The sequence below is a fragment of the Neofelis nebulosa genome, chromosome 8 (genome assembly GCF_028018385.1).
Source record: "Neofelis nebulosa isolate mNeoNeb1 chromosome 8, mNeoNeb1.pri, whole genome shotgun sequence".
Lineage (NCBI taxonomy): Eukaryota > Metazoa > Chordata > Mammalia > Carnivora > Felidae > Neofelis > Neofelis nebulosa.
Window position 1 is genome coordinate 74090002 of NC_080789.1, and position 23471 is coordinate 74113472.

Sequence of the window (23471 nt, forward strand, 5' to 3'; positions counted from 1 at the left end):
GAGCCTACTTCCGATTCTGTGTCTCCCTTTCTCTCTGCCCCTCCCCTGCTCATATTCTGTCTCTCTCTGTCTCAAAAATAAATAAAAACATTAAAAAAAATTAAAAGTTATAAAGATGTAAAGGATTTTAAATGACAAATGAGAGAAGTCACCTTACAATTAATAATAATGGTATGGCTATACTCATAACTTATAATTGATACAAAATTGATATAAATAGATACTACGACAGAAGGATAGATTTTTTTTTAATATCCCTAGTGCCTAGAGTAGAATCTGGGGTATAGGGAGCATCACAGTGAGCTGATAATGGATATCTGTTGAATTAATGGGTAGTTAAAAATATCATACATTTATTTATGCTCATATTTGTTAGATATTAGAAATGTTACACAGTATTTAAAAGTTGAGTGAAGAGGGGTGCCTGGGTGGCCCAATCGGTTAAGCAGCCAACTTCGACTCAGGTCATGATCTCGATTTGTGAGTTCAAACCCCACGTCAGGATCTGTGCTGACAGCTCAGAGCCTGGAGCCTGCGTTGGATTCTAGGTCTCCTTCTATCTCTCTTCCCCTCCCCTGCTTGCACTCTGTCTCTCTCAAAAATAAATAAACATTAAAAAAAATGAAAATAAGTAAGAGCTGAGTGAAGAAATGCAAAGAAGGCCTTCACAATAACATATAATTGGAAGCTAAAAGTAGGTAGAATGAGGTAGAAGCTGTTCCCAGAGAAAGGGAATCTTCCAAATAGATCCCATATCCCAAAAGTTCTGGCTTCCATTTTAGCTATTGAGAAGTCAACCATTAACCTAACTGCCCTTCCTTTAGCAGTTGTTTTTCTAACTCCTGCCAATTCTTCTTTATTGTTGGGATTTTGTGCTTTAATTTTTATGTGTTCAGATGTAATTTTCTTGTAATTTATGCTCTTTCAGTTTCCTTGGACTTTCAGGATATGACAATTAAGTATTTTTCAACAATTCTAGAAAATTCTCTGCAATTACTTCTTCAAATATTTCCTTTTCCTTATTTCTATTTTCTCCATTGAGAATACCAATTACATACATTATATCTTTATTCTGCTCATCATCCATTCCATGGTCTATTTTCTCTCTGGTAAATTCTACCTTTTTGTTTTCTCCCTATAATGTTTCTCTCTTTGATAGCCATTTCTTTGGATCACTAATTCTCTCTTTAGCTGGGTCAGTCCTACTAAACTGTTCTTTAAGTTTATAGTTTTGGTTATAACATGTTTCTGTTAGATTCTTTTCCAAAACTACTTCTCATTTTACACTCTCTAGTTTCTTGCTTATATTTTCAAACATTTTTTTTTATTTTTTTTAATGTTTATTTATTTTTGAGACAGAGAGAGACAGAACCTGAAAGGGGGAGGGTCAGAGAGAGAGGGAGACACAGAATCGGAAGCAGGCTCCAGGCTCTGAGCTGTCAGCACAGAGCCCGACGCGGGGTTCGAACTCACGGACCGTGAGATCATGACCTGAGCCGAAGTCGGATGCTTAACAGACTGAGCCACCCAGGCGCCCCACAAACATTTCTTTAAATATACTTTTGAGAGTTGGAATAATATCCCCCTTCCCCATCCCACCCCCCCACCGGATGCCTGTGATCTAGTCCTCGGAATCTGTGAGTATATTATTTTACATGGCAAATGGGACTTTGAAGATGTAATCAGTGTAAGCTTACTTGAGATGGTAAGATTATCCTAAAAGTCTGGATGGTCCCAGTCTAATCACATGAGTTCTTAAAAGCAGAAGAGGAAGGCAGAAAAATTGGTCAGAGAGATGAAAAGTGCAAAGGACTCAGCCCACTGTTGTTGGCTTTTGAAAGGTAAGGATGGGTCCATGAGCCAAGAAATGCAGCAGCCCCTAGAAGCCAAGAACAAACTTCAGCTTATAATCATCAATAAAATGGGACCCAGTCCTTACAATCATAAGGATTTGAACTCAGTCAGGAATTTGAATGAGCAGGAAACTGATACTCCCATAGAGCCTCCAGAAAGGAATATATTTCTGCCACTCTTAAGTTTGAATCCATTGAGAACTATAGTGGACTTCTAATCTAGAAAACTGTAAAATAATAAATTTGTGTTGTTTTAAACCATTAAGTTTGTAGTCATTTGTTAGCAGCAATAGAAAAATAATATGGATTTCAGTATCAGGAGTGAGGTGTTGCTGTAACAAATATCTAAAACTGTGGCACTGATTTTTGATATCAGGCAGCAGGCACAGGATAGAAGAATTCTGAGAAGCATGGCGGGGGGAGGAAGCTGACATTTATTTGAATAGACTGTTAGCAGAAAGAAGGGTTTTAAAGACTGTCCACGAGGGCTCAGAAGGAAGTGCAAGCATTACAGAGAAATTCTATATTTTCTCAGAAGAAAACATAAATGGTCATGAACAGACTAAACAGAAATGTAGATTTTAAGCATGCTGCTGGTTGAAGGCTCGGAAGGAAATGAAAACATGTTATTGGAAACCAGACGAAAGGAATTTTTTCCATAGTGGCACAAAACTGTGTCATGCAGTTATGTGGAAAGCAGAACTTGTAAGCAATAAATTTGAATATTTAGCTGAAAAGATTTCCAAGCAAAATGTTGAAGGTGCAGGCTGATTTTTTTTTTTTTCTCTTTAGAGTAAAATGCTAGGGGAGAGAGATAAATAAAAGGAGAAGCTGTTAAACAAAAAGGAACCAGGGCTTGAGGATTTTGGAAATTCTTAACCTATCTGTATCACAAATATGCAAAGATGCTAAAATTAAAAGATTATTTTAATGCAATTTTTATTTAAAACTAAGTGATTAGTTTTCTAATATTCTTCAGAAAAACCAAGAGAGCAAAGTATTCTGTAGCAAAAAAGACCCTTTAAAGAGATTAAGGAAGTGATCATAGACACCCTCAGCCATCTCAGCCAAAGCCGAAAATAGTGAAGAAATTTTCTTGTTAAGATCTGTTGGTGAGGCTCTTATCTAATGGGGTGAATCCTCCATAGAATCCTTCCACCCACGGAACACCCACAGAGTTCTAGAGAATTTTATACAACCAAAGATATTGCCAACTGGAACTGAAAGGGGTCAGAGTGATATGATGTGAGAAGATCTCAACCTGCTATTGCTGGCTTTGGAAGAAAAAAAAAAAAAAAGCAGGGGAGGTGGGACCAATGCAAGGCACGAGATAACAACTGGAAGCTAGGAGAAATCCTCAATTTAGAGCCAGCAACAAAACAAGGAGATCAGTCCTACAACCACAAGGAACTGAATTCTGCCAGGAAGCCAAGTGAACAGGAAACCAATTCAATTCTCCTCTGGAGCTTCTAGAATGAAATGCATCCTGGATATACTTTGTATCTGGTGACACTCGTTTTAGATTTCTGATCTATAGAAATGTAACGTGATAAATCTGTGTGTTTTATGAGACTTAGTGTGTGGTGATTTGGTATGGAAACAATAGAAAATTCATACAGTATTAAACATATTTTTCTTCCAAATCCGGTCATTGTAGCATAATATACCTTTTAAAACTGTATCTTCTGTCATGGCTTTTTCCAGCCTTCTTTTAAATCCATTTTATTCTTTATGTTTTGTAGTTTTTGACTTGTTAACTAATTTCTCTAGAAATTTATCTTGAAAACGTTGAATTTAGATTCATGTGGCAAATTATTTCTTTTGCTTCCTCCCACCAATTGTGAATCCAGAAACATTCTAAATTATTGGATGAATATGTTGGATAACACAGGTGAATCTGCCACCAAATCCCAGTGAACGCTGACCAAAAGTTTTGAATTCTAAGGGCAAATCTGTGTCACTTCACTCAGTGTCAAAGTCTAGATAGGCAATTTTTGGATGCACCTTCTCAGTGGTGGGTTTCTTGTGCCTCCTTACTCTTAGGATCCTGGTTTCCTGAGAAACCATCTATCAGACTCCAACTTGGACTAGCCCTAGACTTCACCTTGTCTCCCCAGCTTTGGCCTTGCTTTCCTCTGAGGGTTGCTGCTTTTGCTTTGTTTTTATTCTCTTTAGAGTCTTTACTTTCCTACCATCTCAGAAAAGCATTTTAAAAGAAGGGTTTTGTAGTTATATTTTTACAACTTTTCATTTAACAACTGCCAGAAAAGGAACTGTCTCCCTATTTTTTAACAACTATCCAACTTTATTTTTATAAATTGAAATAATACATCCCATTGCTTATATAACAAAGGTTTTATTACTTAAGTAAAACTGTTAACAAAGTGATAGCTTTCCCAGTCAGCTTCTTAATGCATTTAACAAGTAACATTCTTGATAGTACGGCTGTCAAGGAAAATCAGTAGCAAATCGCAGGCAATATGTTTCACATGTTAAATCCCTACTTGCTAAAAATAGATGGTCCATTATATGAAGACTCTCCTCCAGACTGCAATCAAAACAAAACAAAAAAAAATCACAGTGTTTGAAAATCAAATTCTAAGAAATTCAAAGCCTACTGTTAGTTTTTGCACTAACATTAGAGTTTTCTAAAACATGATTAAGCTTAAATCCAAATTTCAGAAGTATATCTTCTTTCAGGCTTATGAAGCTCCACATTCCCTTGCTGATATTTATGAGCAGTCCTGATCCACTGAATCAGAAGTAATCCTATCCCTTTGCTTCTACGGCAAGGAATTACACTATACTATAATAACTTGTTTACATATTTGTTTTTTTTAAACTAGACTCTGAGCATCTTGAAAAGAGGAACTGTATCTATTGAAAATGTGGTAGACCCAGAATTTAACACTAAATTTAGGTCCTGAATTAGTATCTGATGAATTTAACCTATGAGTGAAAATGGTTAGTAAAATGTAAGAAGTTTATAATTCTGTAGTACATATCATTTCAACTTGTCCTTTTTTTACTCATCCTAGGAAAAAATGGTTATGGTATTATAAAAAATATTATAGTATTGTAAGCCAGCCTTAATCAGACTTCAAATGAATTAACTTGTAGCCTAAGTTGAGCTTGTTCTCTTTCTTTCTCTTCCTGTTTATCGTCTAATTCACATGTTTCATTACACAATGGATGTTTTCATTCTGAAATAAAAGTGATTTTAAATTGTATTTTACCTGAAGCATAATTAACAAGATAATACTCAATTTAAGGCAATCAATATTGTCAGCATTTAAAATAAATGTTTTCCAGAGTTGAGTTTTAAGTAATTTGCATTGACCTAGTTAAAAAAATCAACATTATATTGCCAGAGAAATCCCAAACAAACAAAAAGTTTACAAGTTTAGAATTAGGCATAGAAGGTCGGACTATTATCAGGTTGCATTATCTCACATGCATTTTTCAGGATTACATAGTTATATTTTATTTTTAAAATGTTCAACTGAAAATGGTGTTTAGAATATCAGCCCCCAAAAGACATCCAAATTGGTAAGGGAGAAGTAAAACTTTCACTATTTGCAGATGACATAATATTACATATAGAAAACCTGAAGATTCCACCAAAAAAAAAAAAAATTCCAGAACTGACAAATGAATTCAGTAAAGTTACAGGATACAAATTCAATGTACAGAAATCGTTTACACTCCTATGCACTAATAATGAAACAAAAGAAAGAGAAATCAAGAAAACAATACCATTTACAATTACAACAAAAAGAATAAAATACTGAGGAATAAACTTAACCAAAGAGGTGACAGACTTGTACTCTGAAAACTATAAAACACTGATGAGAGAAACAGAAGACAACACAAAGAAATGGAAAGACATTCCATGCACATGAAGAGCAAATGTTGTTAAAATGTTTATGCCACCCAAAGCAACCTACAAATATAATGTAATCCCTATACAAACAGCATTTTTCACAGGACTTGAAGAATCATAAAATTTGAATGGAACCACAAAAGACCCTAAATAGTCAAAGTCAAGAAAAAGAAAAACAAAACCGGAGTCATCACAATTCCAGAATTCAAATTATATTACAGATCTGTAGCAAACAAAACAGCATGGTAATGGCACAAAAATAGACACATATATCCATGGAACAGAAAAGAAAACCCAGAGGGGCGCCTGGGTGGCGCAGTCGGTTAAGCGTCCGACTTCAGCCAGGTCACGATCTCGCGGTCCGTGAGTTCGAGCCCTGCGTCAGGCTCTGGGCTGATGCCTCGGAGCCTGGAGCCCGTTTCCGATTCTGTGTCTCCCTCTCTCTCTGTCCCTCCCCCGTTCATGCTCTGTCTCTCTCTGTCCCAAAAATAAATAAATAAACGTTGAAAAAATAAAAAAATAAAAAAATAAAAAATAAATAAAAAAAAAATAAAAAAAAAGCAAAAAAAAAAAAAAAGAAAAGAAAACCCAGAAATAAATCCACAGTTATATGGTCAATTAACCTTTGATAAAGGAGGAAAAAATACATAATGGGAGAAAGTCTCTTCAACAAATGGTATTGGAAAATCTGGACATCTACATACAAGCAAAAGAATGAAATTGGACCACTTTCTTACACCATACACAAAAATAAGTTCAAAATGGATTAAAGACCTAAATGTGAGACCTGAGCCCATAAAAATCCTAGAAAAGGGCACAGGTGGTACTTTTTCTGACATCAGCCATAGCAACTTCTTTCTAGAGGTCTCCTGAGGCAAGGGAAATAAAGGCAAAAATCAACTATTGGAACTACATCAAAATAAAAAGCGTCTGCACAACAAAGGAAACAATCAACAAAACTAAAAGGTAACTTATGGAATGGGAGAAGATATTTGCAAATGACATATCTGACAGAGGGTTAGTATCCAAAATATATAAAGAACTTACACAACCCAATACCCAAAAACCAAATAATCCAAATAAAAATGGGCAGGAGACACAAACGGATATTTCTCCAAAGAAGACATACAGATGGCCAACAGACACATGAAAAGATGCTCAATATCATTCATCATCAGGGAAATACAAATCAAAACTACAATGAGATATTACCTAACACCTCTCAGAATGGCTCAAATTAAAAACACAAGAAATAACAAGTGTTTGCAAAGATGTGGAGAAAAAGGAACTCTCATTCACTGTTGGTGGAAATGCAAACTGATGCAACCACTGTAGAAAAGATTATGGAGGTTCCCTAACAAGTTAAAAATAAAACTACCCTATGGTCTAGTAATTGCATTACTAGATATTTACCCAAAAAATACAAAACTACTAATACAAAGGGATACATGCACCCCTCTGTTTATTGTATTATTATTTGCAATAGCCAAATTAGGGAAGCAACCCTGTGTCAAACAATAGATGAGTGGATAAGAAGAGGTAGGATATACATATAATGGAATGTTATACAACCATGAAAAAGAATGAAATCTTGCCATTTGCAATGACATGGATAGAGTTAGAGAGTAAGCAAAATAAGTCAGAGAAAGACAAATCTCACATGATTTCACTCATATGCACAATTAAAGAAATAAAACAAACTAGCAAAGGAAAAAAAGAGAGCGAGACAAACCATGAAACACTCCTTAAGTATTGTTCTCTTAACTAGAGAACAAACTGATGGTTACCAGAGGAGAGGTGGTAGGGGAATGGGTGAAATAGGTGATGGGGATTAAGAGTACACTTATCATGATGAGCACAGAGTACTATATAGAATTGTTGAATCACTATATTATACAGCTGAAACTAACATAACATTGTATATTAACTATGCTGGAATTAAAATTAAAAACTTTTTAAAAATTTAAAAAGAAAATAAAAAATAAAGAAAAAAATCAGCCCATGTGCTTCTATTTTTATACTAATCCTTCCACAGTTATCATCCACTCTAAAGTCTCTTAAAAAATACATTTAATGATATTAGAACCCAATCTTTACCTGTTTTCTTCATGTAATTTTCTGTGTCCTATAGGATATATGAATATGGGGCTCCATTGACATTTTGGATGCAAGAAAGAAAAATCAAACTTACTCTGTTGTCTAACAATATTTCCCTTTCATCAGTTTTGTAGTTTTTCTTTTTTGCTATAATAAACTTGAAACCATCTCTGCTCTTCATTCCCCTTTATTCCTTTTATCTAATCTACCATGAAGACCTGTAATATTTGTTTACTTTCATGTCTTTTGGTAATAGCATGCCTCTCTGTTTCTAACGCCTCTATCAGGAGTAGGCTGTCATTTCATGCTTTAACAGGACTACATAATTTTCAATGATCCTTCCTAATTCTAGTATTTTATTGCTAATTGATTTTTTTTTAACTGGTTACCCTGACCAGATTGTAGATTACTGTACTCAACTATAATAGCAAAAATCCAGATTAGTAGTTTTCGGGTAGAGGGCAATAAAGATGAAACTGGAACACTCAGTATTTATCCACCAAAATATGTCCATAAGCTCCATCTGCTCTGGCTACACAATTTTTATTACATTTTCCTCAAATGTTCTTCATTCCAACTTGTCACTCAAGCACAGTGAATATCTAGATCACCTTTCACATTTTTGTTAAGTGGCCTTCATACTGCAAAAACTTCCCTTCTCATTCTCTTCTGAATCCAAAGTTCACAAAATGCTGCTTAACTCTTACCTTCCCCAGGCAGTTTATATACTGGTAGGAAACCAAAACTTGGTGTGGTATAGACCTCAGCTGGTAACCATGCCACTCACCAGCTACATGACTCTAGACATGCCTCAGGTTTCTCATTATAAAATGTTATTAACAATAATAATGAGAATAATAATACTTTGGCTTCAGAAATTTGTAAAGATTGTATGACATAAAGCATTTTTATAAAGTATTTAGTAGAAAGACTGGATTATAATGTTAAGTAAATAGTATTATTATTGCTGTTGGTGTTATTGTTACTGTTATTACTATTAATTCCATGATACGTCCCTATTATTCAGCCCACATCTGATAGCTCATTCCAACATCTATTAACTCAGCAACATTGAGCATTACACTATTTAGTATTAATTGTACTCTAATTGTTTTGTATATTTTCACAGTGATTTGCTCATATGGGCATTTGCAGAAAGGACACTTAGAGGACATTTATTAAGTAGTCATCAAGCTATTTATCATATGTTTTGATATATTTTTTAAGTTGAGAAATATTATAAGTTAAAATGGAATATCATTTTCAATATCAGATTTTTTTATTCTGTAACACACACACACACACACACACACACACAATCTCTCTTTCTCTAAGTAAACACCTTACCTTAAGATTGTTCTGAATTCAGCTTCAGAAATGATCCAAATTGGATATCTACAAATCAATAATTATGAAATTATAGTCAATTAGCTTGAAGACAAAGGTATTGCTACTTGAGCAATGATTTTTAACATTTTCTACAAAAAAAAAAGTTGCATTTTAATCCTCTACAAGCTTTTGTTTGTTGCTTTCACCATCACAGTAAAATTTTAGCATATTTGCAAAATACATTTATAAAATCAGTAAGCACTTTTAAGTTAAAGGGATTTGATTTTTTCATTGTTTGCAAAGCCTATTGATGGCTCAGAGTCCAAATATCCTGTTATTCACCATCATTAAATTGAACTAAAAATAAACATTTTAAATAAAACAGGGCAATAGCTGCTGAGCTGGTCCCATTTTATGATACTGAACACCAGATTGGAATATATTTTAGAGAAGCCTGTATATACACCATATCCACATTGTATATACTGTGTTTGTGTGTGCACATTCCATATGTATGTATACATATTGATAGTACACTAATACGTACACATACACACAAACTTAAGGGGAAAAAACAGGTAAATCTAAAACATTTCACAGAGGAAACCAAATATTTGGGTAAAATCAAATGGATTAAATTCAACATAGCTCAGGTTTTGGGTAAACTGATACTTCGGTGATATTAACAACAGTAAATGCAATAAAAATTCTGTGTTAAGTCTTAAAGTTTATAGAATATTTTCACATTCTTGTCCAGGTCTTTAGTAACCCTCATAACCACAAATACTGTTAGGGTAAGCTTGGCTGAATCAACACAGAGGTAAAAAACTTGTCCCATCAAATACACATTGTGAGAATAGCCTTTCCATTTAAAATGCAGCCCATGTCATATTCCCTCATAAACAAAACATAGGTGTAAAACCTAGCTCTACATATGGCTGAAGCTCATCTTTTAGATCTTGCATCAAACACCCCTCTCCAAGAATGACAGCAGATATTAATCAGGTAATGACTCAACTTCATACATAACTATGTACCACATTAAATGTCATGAAGAAGAGTCATCAAGTACCTTGACTCCAGTGGGGATCTTCACTTAGTAAACTGGGAGGATAAAGGAGAGGGATAAAATGTGAGCTGAGAGTTACCAGGTAAAGATAGAGTTGTCAAGAAGGAGAGAATGCCCATTTGAGAAGGACAGGCAGGTGCAAGGTGCTGAGGCAGGACAAGTGTGGCAGTGTGGAGAAGCAGGAAGAGGGCCGTTAAAGCGGAAACAGGAATGGAGCAGTGTGTAGGGGTGCATAAAGCTGGCGAGGTCATGCAGGGCCATAGGAGGCTATGAGGAAGATGAGTTTCTATCTCACAGACTACAGGGGCCACTGCAAGGTTTACACACAGGAGTGTGGTAGTGTGATCTTGAAGAGGTAGCTCTGGTGAGGAAAGAGAAAGTGGAGGAAGAGTGAATGTAGAAACCCAGTTGAAAGGCTATTGCTCTAGTTCAGGAAAGAAAGATGGTGCCTTGGACTAGAATATTTGCAAAATAAATTGATAAAATTGGTTTGTTTTAATAAATTTGGAGGGATAGATTATAATCTGTCTCTCTCACTTGATTGTAAGCTACATGAGGTAGAGACCTCAATTTTTACTGACCATTATATCCTCTGCCACAATACTTTGCACACAGTAGATACTCCAAAAAAATGTTTTTTGAATGAATGCATAGTAGGAAAATATGAAGAAATTGGGGAGTGTAAGGAACTTCATGAAGGAGTACTATTTACTGTGATAAGAATTACTAGCCAGGATCAGGTTTGCAAGTGAAATCATGTGCTTAGATTTAGACAAATTGTACTTAGATTGCTTATCAGATATACAAGTGTAGATATGAATTAGGATATTTTAAGTGTCTAAAGCTCAGAGATCTTGACTGGAGACATAAATTTGGAAGTCATAGGAATATCAGTAACACTGATGCCATGAGAGTGGATGGGGAGAAAATAGAGTAATAATGATAACTGAATTTTTTCAAGTTTATTCATTTATATTTTGAGAGAGACAGAGATAGTGTGAGCAGGAGAGGGGCAAAGAAAGATGGAGAGAGAGAATCCCAAGTAGGCTCCAAGCTGTCAGCACAGAGCCCAGTGCAGGGCTTGAACTCACGGAACTGAGAGATCATGACCTGAGCCAAAACCAAGAGTTGGGTGCTCAACCGACTGAGCCAACCAGGTGTCTCCATTTTTTTAATGTTTATTTATTTTTGAGAGAGAGAAAGAGACAGAGTGTGAGTGAGGGATGGGCAGAGAGAGAGAGAGAGAGAGAGAGAGAGAGAGAGAGAGAGAATCTGAAGCAGGCTCCAGGTTCTGAGCTGTCAGCACAGAGCCCGACACAGGGGCTTGAACTCATGAACTATGAGATCATGACCTAAGCCAAAGTCAGATGCTCAACTGACTGAGCCACCCAGGCACCCAGGTACCCCAATGATAACAGAATTTTTGCAGACTCTTACTATGTATCAGTCACTGTTCTGTTTCACATGTTTCAATCCAGTTAATCCTCACAATAACCCCATAAAGAGTACTCTGTTTATCATCCAATTTTAAAGATGAGAAAACCAAGGCACAAAGAAATTATAGAATTTGCCCAAATTCACAGACTTAGTAAATGGCAGAACTAGGGTATAGCAGGCAGAATTCTAAGATGGCCTCCAACATGCCGAACTCATGATGTTCACACCTTGTACAATGTCCTGTCCTGTGTAGGGCAGAACCTGTAAATGTGATGGGATATAATTCTCATGATTTAGTTATTAATGAGTTGACTCTGAGTTAATCAAAACCAAAAGGGAGAGCTTTGTGGGCCTGGCCTAATCAGTCGATCCCTTCAGAGGAAATGAGGTCCTCCCTGCCACCAGAGATTAAAAGCGTGAGAGGGCCTATGCAGGGGGCCACATGGCAGAGCATTGTAATCAGCTTCCAAGAGCTGAGAACTGCCCTTGGCAAACAGCCATCAAGAAAATGGGGAATTCAGCCCTATAGCCACAACAAATTGAATTCTGCCAACACCAGTGAGCTCAGAAGAGACCTCAAGCCTCAGATGAGCCCTCAGTCCTAGCTAACAGCTTGAGTTCAGGCTGTTGAGACCCTGAGCAGAGGACCCAATTGAAACCCACCCAGACTTCTGACCCAGGGAACTGTAAAATACTAAATAAGGTCTGTCTTAAGCCATAAAGTTTGTATTATTTGTTATACAGCATAGAAAACTAATGCACATGATAAAATTTGAGTAGTTGGTTTACATGACCTGGGCTGTTAAAGACTTAGCTACACCTCAGAAGGTAGAAGAGGTGGGAAAATGAGAGGAGAGACTAATAACGACAGAGCCCTGAAGCAAATGCAGACATTTAAGGAATGGGCAGAGGAAAACGAACCAGCAAAGGAGATTGTAGAGAAACCAAGAAATCAGGCAAATCCAAGGGAGTATGACATTACAGAAGCAAAGGAGAAGATGTGTGCAAGCAAGGAGACTGAGTAAAAGTGTGCAGCACTACAGACAGCAAACCAGATGAAGACTGGAGAGCGTTCAGTGGATTCAGTAAGATGCAGGAAGGTAACACTGGCTTTTCCTCTGGTCAATTAAAAAAGCAGAGTTGGCATTTTCGAACTCCTTGGGGGTGTGTGTGTGTGTGTGTGTGTGTGTGTGTGTGTGTTTAAGGGAGGAAATCATGTGATGAGTTGGGGAGAAAAAAAATATGTTTTCCAGACATATTTTTACTATTCAATATTTTCATGCAGGAGCATTATAAACCTCTCCTTAAGAACTCAATATATTTTGTTACTTACAGCAGACCTGACAAGTTAATCAACTAAAATATTCTGTCACAAAATTGAACTTCGAGGATTGACAATTTCTTGTGACAAGGCAAGATTGCACCCAAGTAATATTCTACATACCATTTAATCTCATGAGATGACTACTGAAAAGCAATAGAAAGAGGACAGAAAAGAGAGCATTCGATTTCTAAAACTCATTCATTTATTTTGATCATTTATATAGCCACTCTAAGGGGAAGTTATTTTTTTTCTCCTAAGAAAATATGAAATCAGATGCGGAAGCCAAAATATAAAGAGGCATTAACTAAATCAATAAAGATCCATTTTGACTGTAATAGAGTACAATTGAGAAGACAAAGGATACACACAGAGACAATTAAATTTATGGCTTTTTATGCTGCTATTCACCCAATGATGCTGCTTTTGGATTCTCTGGCACCAGTATTTCACTTTGGTGACTAATTTCATGGGAGGCAGAACAAGGACAATTCTCCCCTTATCCCATATAAGATAACAAAATAACAAGATTTAAACTACACTGTTATTCTTATACATGGCAGGGTGGTGGGGGGAGGGGTTGGGTATACTTATCTCCAATGGAACCCTTAGGAAAGGAAAGGAGAGTTTGTCCAAGGATCTCTGACACATAGTCAACATAGGAACAGGGTCATGTTCAATGGCTCAGCCTGAACTGAGATTTTCATTTTCTATTTTGAATGATCAAGACAGATGTGCAGCGGTCCCTGGGTAGCTCAGTAGATTAAGTGTCCGACTTCAGCTCAGGTCATCTCACAATTTGAGTCCGAGCCCTGCATCAGGCTCTCTGCTCTCAGCACAGAGGCTGCTTCAGATCCTCTGTCTGTCTCTGTCTCTCTCTCTCTCTACTCCTTCCCTGCTTGTTCTCTCTCTCTCTCTCTCTCTCTCTCAAAAAGTAAACTTAAAAAAAAAATTTTTTTTTAAGATGTGCAATGTTAGAGACAGGAGTGCAGGAGTGCAGAGTCATTATGTCTTCTGGTGGCTTAGGTGAAATTTTTCCTCCCTTTGTCTCATCTGAAGCTATTTTTTCCCAGATATGGTTGTGAATTCACCTGTTCCTAACACTTTACTCATGCACAGATGGTTTAAGAGGCCTGATACAATCATTGCTTACATCCCAAGATTAACATTGCTTGTGCTGTTCACTTACATTTTAAGGATCTTGAATTTGTTTTACATCCAACTTAGTATCATGTATTTGGCTCCTACTTTTAGTTGTTTATGAATGAGACAGCTCTTACTAACAGAGGTAACTTTACTAGTGAGCACATGATTACTTTCTAGTCTAAGACAAAGTTTGATTAATTAATGAGTCACGCCACCTTAATAAATGAGAGCCTTTTATCATCCTGGTATAAAAATTCTTTTAAAAAGACAATTTTTTCACTCATGTGGAATTCAAGAAACAAAACAAATGAGCAAATGGGAAAAAAAAAAGAGAAAGTGAGGCAAACCAAGAAACAGACTTTTAAAAAAAAATGTTTATTTTTGAGAGACAGGGAGAGAGTGCAAGGGGGCGGGATGCAGAGAGAGGGAGACAGAGAATCCAGACCAGGCTCTGTGCTGTCAGCACAAAGCCCAACCTAGGGCTCGGACCCATGAGCCATGAGATCATGACTTGAGCCAAAGTTGGGCACTCAACAGACTGAGCCACCCAGGACCCCCCGGGCCTGTAACTACAGAGAACAAACTGATGGTTACCAGAAGAGAGGTGGGGGAGGGTGGTTAAAAAGGTGATGGGGATTAAGGAGCACACGTGTCATGATGAGCACCAGGTGTTATGTGGAAATACTAAATCACTATATTGTACACCAGAAACTAATATTACACTGCACGTTAACTAAGTAGAATTTAAATTAAAACATTAAAAAAAGAAAATCTACCCATTGGTGTGATCAATTCCAGGAAATAGATCACATCTTCCTACTCTATGAGCCCTGAACCCCTAACCAAAACAAGAAGCTTGAATAGAGCTCCTATTTTAAGTTCTTCTCTTTTGATTCATGGAATTTGGAGATGAACCTTAAAATGAGGCTTGATCCTTTGTTTCTCAAAACAAGAAGGAAAACACCACACTTTTATATCTCTATGAAGATACAAAAGACAAGTATCTGAAAACGTCTCAAATTTTACTTCATATGTCAGATATCCCAGAATCGTATTGTAGTTTCCCACAGAATTGCCAACTCAATAAATTCTTGGCTGATGCTTCAGAATTTTCATCTCTAATATTCCAAATCCCTAATGGCCTTAAACTTCAAAGCCTAATCATTCAGTTGATTAATATGCCTCTTCCCAGCTGGGTTGTGCATGCAACAAGTCTGAAACTTCTCCAGTATTTCCACCTTCCACAAACTGTGAGACAAGTGGCTCCTCATGATCGTCTTTTCCAACCCTAACTTCTTATAATTTTCCCCAAAGTATGTTCCTCTTAGACTGTACTTACTGTATATAAATACTTCATGTTGGCTTCAATTACTTCAAGTTCTAGTACACATGCATATGCTGTTTGTTTTGGTGAGCAGTGATCTGGTACAATAAGAGTATAAACATCTCTTCCTTAACCCTGTACTGATAAACTATAGTCCCCAGACTAGGTAATTTTAAGCTTCACAGGACCTATAATAGAATATTAAAAAACAAAACAAAAACAAAAACAAACAAGAACAACAACAAACTATACTTTGGTCTGAAGTATCTTTTCAAAAGAAAGATACATGGTCCTGAAGATTTTAGGAATCCAGACTACATTCTAACTTTAAAAGCCTTATATTTGTCCCCAAACTACACTGACTCTATAGAGATTTGGATTTCCAGCAAAAATGAGTCCTCATAACTGTGATAGGAGCAGAAACCAGAACTAGATGGCTTTGAACTATGCTTGTATATGAAAATATATCCTGTTGTACTTTGATTGTAGCTCTATTTTGGTATCAGTGGAAATGATATTTTTAAAAATTAATTTCTTCTTTTAAAAAGGGATTTCCCTTCTGCTCCAATTTTCACTTAACTTTGGGGATTTTCTATATTGGATCCCCAAATATTTCTTAACTGCTTCAAAGTTAAAGTAGAAAATTTAACTTTCATGACTTGACTCTAAAACACATTACAAAGAATGTCTTAAGTGACAGCAAACTTCTTGGAGAATGTACTTACAGTTAAGGCCCAATCCATAACCATGGGTTTAGGACATTGGAAAGCTTGACAAAGAAGTAAATTTCTTAAGGCTTAGTATATATTCTTGGGCTTCATAACCAACTATAACTTTAGGTGTATCGACACATCCAAATGACACCACACAAAAGTTATTAAAAACTAGCTTTTAAATTATAAATCTTCTAGGGACACCTGGGTGGTTCAGTTGGTTCAGCATCCAGCTTCAGTTCAGGTCACGATCTCACAGTTCATGAGTTCAAGCCCCACGTCAGGTTCTATGTTGACAGCTCAGAGCCTGGAGTCTGCTTCAGATTCTGTGTCTCCCTTTCTCTCTGCCCCTCCACTGCTCTCACTCTGTCTCTGTCTCTCTCTGTCTCTCTCTCACTCACTCTCAAAAATAAACAAACATTAAAAAAATGGTTTTAAATTATAAATCTTCTTTGTAGAATTCTTTCAAGTGGGAGGTAAAAAAAGGTGAGGAGGGTTAAATTTTTATTCATTTTAAAGAATAAGAAGTAATACACAGAAGGTATTAAGTAATTGAAAAAAACAGGAAATTGAGTATTAAGTAGACTTTTTGAAGGGTAAAGTGAAATAATTTGATATATTTTAAATAATGAACTTAATCTTTAAAATAAAAATAATAGCTATTGAGAAATACTCATTTACCAAGTTTTTAACATACATTATTATATTAGAAATCTTGCAAAATAGAGATTATTTTCCCACATGAAAGGCATGGTTTCAACCACTTGCTTTAATGAACAAGACAGGTACTAACAGAATTCCCCAAGTTTCAATCCAAATTTGTTTTCAACAGTGAACTAAGTCACTCACTGTGTCATCAAATAGATGGTTCTTTGATATTAAGCAGGCTTTTCCCTACTATCACTTTTTAATGTCAAAAGAAGGGAAAAGATATTTAATAAATGCTTATTTCGTATAAGAAGCATTTTCTATGTAATGCCAGTAGTCTGGGGAAAAGGAACAGGTTATTCTGCCTTAGGGTTTTTTCATTTGTCTTGTTTTATTTTTGGTAAAACCTACGGAACGGAATGCTTTTAAGGCAGCACAATGCACCTAGGTTTCCACTGTTCATCAGTAAAAGATATTCTGGAGGAAAGAGTAAGACCCACTAGACTCCAGATCAATACAATCTTTCTTTTTCTATGTGTAGAATTGAGCAAAATGGACTTTTGACTGAAGCAATATTTTAAAACTATCAAAAAGGCAGGGGTCAGCAAACTTTATATGTAAGGGCCAGATGGTAAATATTTTACGCTTGTGGACCAACAAGTCTCTGTGACAACTACACAACTCTACCATTGCAGTGGGAAAGCAGGCAAGACAATACATAAATGAATGTGGGTAGCTGTGTCCCCACAAAACTGTATTTACAAAAATCATACATGGGCTCGATGTGGCCCATGGCCTATAGTTTGCTGACTAGGAGAAAAATAAAATATAATCATAACTTGGAAATGGTGAAGTCAAGACATTTTCTTGTAATACCTTAAAAGCCTTCTCATTGTTTTGTCCAAATAGCTAGCAGCAACATTCAAGTAGAAACATTAGGTTCTGAGCTACACATTTACTCATTGGAAAAATAGGGCAACTGCTCCTCTAGGTCTTTTAGAATGTCCTTAAATGAAACATTCTCAAAGACAAAATTTTCAATGACATAGGGTGAGCTGTTAAAAACATCAGTAGTTTCGTCTCCTCTTCAGTGTAAAGAATTTCACAATCTGGCATGTTTAATGATTTGTGCCTCTGAAGCAGTAGACTGAGAACATCTGTAGGTAAATTTGAACTTTCTAATCATGTATATTTTTTTTTCCTAAATTACCCTTGTACCCTTTTTTTCCTATTTTACCCTTCTAAAACCTCTGAAAGAGATAATGTTATTAGTCACCTTTTATAGGTCATGAATCTGTAATTTAAAGTGACTAAGTAAATTACCAAGGTTATATAGCTACTAAACTCTAAGGCCAGGATCTGAACAATGTAGCCCTATACTTAGAGCTACTCTGTAAGATTGTGCAAGTTATGGACCTCTTACAACACATAAGGGCACAGATGACATAGGTATGCTTATTGTAGAAATTTTCCACAGGCAACAATAAATTTCATGTGTCTTACAAAATCAGTATTAGGAAAATTTTTCTGATAAAAGAATATATATTTTATAAGCAACCTTTTGTAATTCACAGCAATGTGCCATATATGATAGCTTCAGTCCTGTGACCTTGTTCTTTTACACTATACTAAAGGAACTCTGTACCAGGATGGCCACCTGGAAGGTTACAAAGAGTAAGGTATTGAGGGAAGTCTGTGTTCCTAGACTGTATATGTAACATCAGCCTCTTCCCTGCCTTTAAGTCCTGGGAATAGTTTATTACTATGAAAACAGATACAGAGGATGAAAACGGAGAGCAAAATTAAAGATACTCTGAACATTACAGCATGATTGACTGGATATATAAATAAAATATTAAGATTGGGAGATAGAGTCTTGGGAGAGAAGGAAAATGACTTATTTTTAAGGTTCAAAGCATGCAGAGATGGAGAAGTCAAAGAGGAATGGAATATATGTACCCAAAGCTAAGAGAGTGGTCAGGGCTAGAGTCAGGGATATGGGTGTCATTTCCATAGAGGTGTAAGAGCTAAGGCCAAGAGAATGAGAGAACATACATGGGAAGAATCTAGGACTAGGAGCGGTGGGATCTACAAGATGAGCCAAAAAACAGAAAGTTAAAGTGTGATCAGAGAATGGATATAACAAGTTAAAAACAGGATCACTGAAGCCAAAACAAAACATGTGTTAATGAAAAGAGATTCTGGGTTTTTTTTTAAATTTTTTTAAGTTTATTTATTTATTTTTGAGAGAGAGAGACAGACAGAGGCAGAGAGAAGAGAGAGGGAAAGAATCACAAGCAGACTCTGCACTGTCAGCACGAGGCTGATGCAGGCTCCAGCCCACTAAATGTGAGACCAGGACCTGAGCCTGAATCAAGAGTCGGAAACTTAACTGACCTGAGCCACCCAGGTGCCCTGTGAAAAGAGATTTTTAGGAATGTCTCCTGCTTCAAGGAGTTCCACGAAGATGAGAACTGTGCGGAAATCACTTCAGCTCACAGTTCAAGAGTAACTACTGAATTGTGTAAAGTCAGTCTCAATCCAGTAGTAAAGGAAGGGGCTAGAATAGGGTGAGGGATAAAGAGGTGGAAGGAGAGTATGCAGGGGCGCCTGGGTGACTCAGTCAGTTAAGTGTCCCTCTTGATGTCAGCTCAGGTCATGATCTTGCAGTTGTGAGATTGGGCTCTGGGCTGAGCATGGAGCCTGCTTGGGATTCTCTCTCTCTCTGGCCCTCTCTCTCTCTGCCCCTTCCCTGCCTGTGCACACACTCCTTCTCTCAAAAATAAACATTTAAAGAAAACAAGAAGAAGAAACAGAGGGTGCAGGCTATTTTTTTAATCTAAAATTTAGAAGGCAGAAAAGGAGGAAGAAAGGAAACAGATATCTTCTTTAAAAAAAAACAGAAGCTCATTCGAAATTTTTGAAGTTGAAAAATATAAAAATGGGAGATAAATCATTGACACCACTGTACTTCACAGAAGACCCAAAAATCCCAAGTCACAAATCACTAGTAGATGCAAAAATAAAATCCTGTCCTGGTTCTCTTTTTTTCTAAGCAGCTTTATTGAGATATAGCTTTATTGAGATATAATTTGCATGCCATAATACCCATTTTAAGTATAAAATTCAATGAGTTTTAGTATATTTACAGAGGCTTTAGTCTTATACGTCAAATAATGGCATAAGCATAAGAATGCTTAGTCTTGTTTTAGAATGCTGCAAGAACTCAGAACCTAATCATGAGAATAGAAATACAAAACAAAATAATACAGAAACACCAGTGCGGTGTGCTGCAATAACATCACAGCTTATCATGTGGAATGAGGCAAATGGCTTAAATAGTCACTTTTGTAGCCTTTACAATAGATAATTAATGAGCCACAGTCTATGAATCAAGTAAGCTTTTGTTTCATAACATTAAGAATCTATCTAGATCTATAATTGACTCATAGAGTAACTATGCAGTAATATATTACTTCTGGTACATTTTGCCTCATATTGATCTCTAAGGTTTCCTTTAATTTGTTCACTTGCTTGTTTTTGGTCATACATCCCAAGGCAATTTCATACCATGCAAAGCAGTCATTGTGTTAGTTCTTTGTGTTTAACCTCAACCTTGGGTTGTGAAAACTTACTGGTGCCTACAAATAACAAACATCATACAATGATCTCTTTCTGTAGTCATTTGTGAAATTCACAAATTTAGATATCTGCACACTTTCTTTCAGAATGATTTCTAGACTTACAGCATGTTTATGCCTTACCTAAATTGAGAGAAAAGGCTCTTCAATTAAGTAAAAAGCAAACAGTACAAAAATGAAGATTAACCATGGTTTCTTCGTAACATACCAATATATGTTACACGTCATCAGGTTATCAGACTTACAGAGATGTAAGGGAAATTGTATACTTATTTTATATTCAAAAATGTAACAGAAGAAAAGAATCATAAAGCTAAATCTTAACTACCCAAGCTTCTAAGTTATTAAACCTCATATCTAAAAACTTCTTCATGGGGCACCTGGGGGCTCAGTCAGTTGAGCATCCAACGTCAGCTCAAGTCATGATCTCATGACTCATGAGTTCAAGCCTCACATCAGGCTCTGTGTTGACAGCTTGGAGCCTGGATCCTACTTCAGATTCTGTGTCTCCCTCTCTCTCTCTGCCCTTCCCCCGCTTGTGCTCAGTCTCTCTCTCTCTCTCAAAAATAAATAAACATTAAAAGAAATGTTCTTAAATTTTCTCAAGTTAACAGATTTAGATAAGGAAATCTACGTAAAGAAGTATATATTATATTTTTAAAACCATTTAATTGAACCCTTCATTTGAATATGTTAGCTCTCTTTCAACTACAATAGGTAGTTATTAAAACAAATCTCTCCTCCATAGAACGGACAAAGAAAAATAACCACTTTCTTATTAAACATTAGAAAGAAATACATAAGACTTACTCTAATTTCTTTCTCAAAATTTTAGTAAACATTGATTTTTTTAAAAAGCTAAAGAAAGGTAAAAAAACTTAAAAGTGGAAGAATATAAATCTAATTTAAATGTTTTTATCATAATGAAAAAATAAAGAATAATTCAATTACATTTTGAGACAAGATTTAAATGTGTGATTTCTATAAGCATTCATGAAATTAGACTGGCTGGGAAGAGGTGAAGTACTTTTTCAAAGCACTGACTTTATCACCTTTAGTTTTTTTGTCTGTTAAAATTCTCACAGGAGTTGATGATCACCATTAGTGTTTTCCTCCATGAAAGGAGACTATTACCACCTCAAAGGTATTTTCTGTAATCATTGTTCAACTATGTGTTGTCTTGTGAAATTGCAAATATTCTCAGGGATGATAAAACTACTGACAGATCCATTGCTTCCCTTAATCATCCAAAAATAATTTTGGTCTTTGAAATTCTCCTGACACAGTAACTATTACCGCCTCCTTAGAGTTCCATTCCAACCACACAAAGCCCATACTGCTTGGGAATCTTTCAAGCAACTCTTTCAAATGTGAGGCTTCTTCCATTAACAATCCTCACTTTTAGATATGGTTTTGAAAGACATTATCCCAAGTCCAAGTTGTTTTCTACTCATCTCTTTTCACTGATCAACTCAGCCCACCGACATCAGTCAAGTGACTTGTGTTACAATCTTTTTGGTTTGCAATTCTGTTTTTGCTCATAAGAGTCTCGCTACCTTTTGTAAATTAGTATCAACTACTAGTTTCCAGTCGCATTCATATAGGATGGGGAAGTCATGATTTTGAAAACAAGGAAGGAAAAAACAGAAATCTGGAAATCTGAATTGATAATGTTGAATATGAGTCAATACTAATGAGAGAGGTTTTATTCCATCAGTAACCACAGAACTGCATCAGTAACCACAGAATTAAGAAGTTATAAGGATAATAAAAATCATTAACAGAAAATTACTGAGCTCGTTCTATATGCCAGACACTTCTGGATATTGCAAATACAGTGATAACCAACAGGAACAAGTCAAACACATCTTTGTTACAATTAAGCTTAAATTTTAGGGAAGGAAGATATGAAGTGTGCTGCTAAAAACAGGTGCTATGAAGACTGTATTTGATCAGGACCCTATCTAGAGTCTTGTGTCCAATATTAACACGTTTCTGACAATGACATATGAATTATAAATCACGTAACCTAATATCTGCTGATACATTGGTTTGAAACTGTATTCTGAACACTATCACAAAGCAAACATCTTTTGTTTTGCTTTGTTTTTTCATTTGGGTTTTGTTTTTGGTTTTCTAAATCCCTGTTGCTTCCTACTGTGCCCAATAGCACACACTCTTTTTAAGTAACAGAGGTGTTGACTTTATTTTGGACATCATTTCACAATATATATGTACATTAAATCATCACATGGGACACCTTAAAGTTACATAATGTTATATGTCAAGTGTATCTCTAGAAAGACAGGAAAATTAGTTTCAAGATAATAACAGCAGAGCATAAAACCAAGCATGGGCTCTTCTGAGCAAAGGACTTTGTGTGATAACACAGATGTCAGACCTGTGATGCAAGCCCTGATTCTACCCCAAAACAAATCTAAAATCTGACCACTTGTCACCATTTCCATGGTTAACAACTTGGCCCATGCTATCCCCCAGGTTACTACAATGGTCTTTTAAATGAAATCCCTGCACAACATCACAAATTTAACTCTTTGAAAGTCAAAAAAATGTGTACTATGTAAAATAAATTATTTTCCAGGTGTATACATCTATTCTTGTTTTTTTAAATCTAGCTTTTAAGCATTTGAGAGGGTGGAAAAATAACTGAATCATCACTGTTCCAAGGGATGAACATAAAAGTAAAAATTAAGTGCACTTAACCATACTGCTATTTTTTTTTTTCAAATAGAAAGTGCCAAGCCAGTCAGTTTCAAAAGGAAATAGGCTACAGGTTTACATAGAGTGTTTTATCAGCAGTTTGCTTTATGGAAGTCTGAAATTCAGTTTTCTTAAATTCAGGTATTAATTTTCACGGACTTAAATTTTTTAAAGGTGTTACTTTATATAGACATGAATATCAGAGTGTCAAGATATGGTGACTACATTATATTAAGCTTTAAAAGAGATGATACAGCCATGGGATAATGTGTTATGCACATTTGACTAT

The 23471-nt window shown here is 35.9% G+C and overlaps 1 protein-coding gene across 5 annotated transcripts in view; it reads right to left on the reverse strand.

The window, feature by feature from the left end:
* The window catches only part of CNTN1 (contactin 1), a 368724-nt gene that overhangs the window by 274100 nt on the left and 71153 nt on the right, over nucleotides 1-23471 (reverse strand). For 4 of the 5 annotated variants that reach the window (XM_058743098.1, XM_058743100.1, XM_058743099.1 and 1 more), the window contains exon 2: nucleotides 9181-9228. The exons of the other annotated variant lie outside the window; for it this stretch is intronic. The gene's annotated coding sequence lies outside the window, so the exon portion shown is untranslated. The remainder of the gene's footprint in view (nucleotides 1-9180; nucleotides 9229-23471) is intronic. 5 annotated transcript variants of the gene reach the window in all.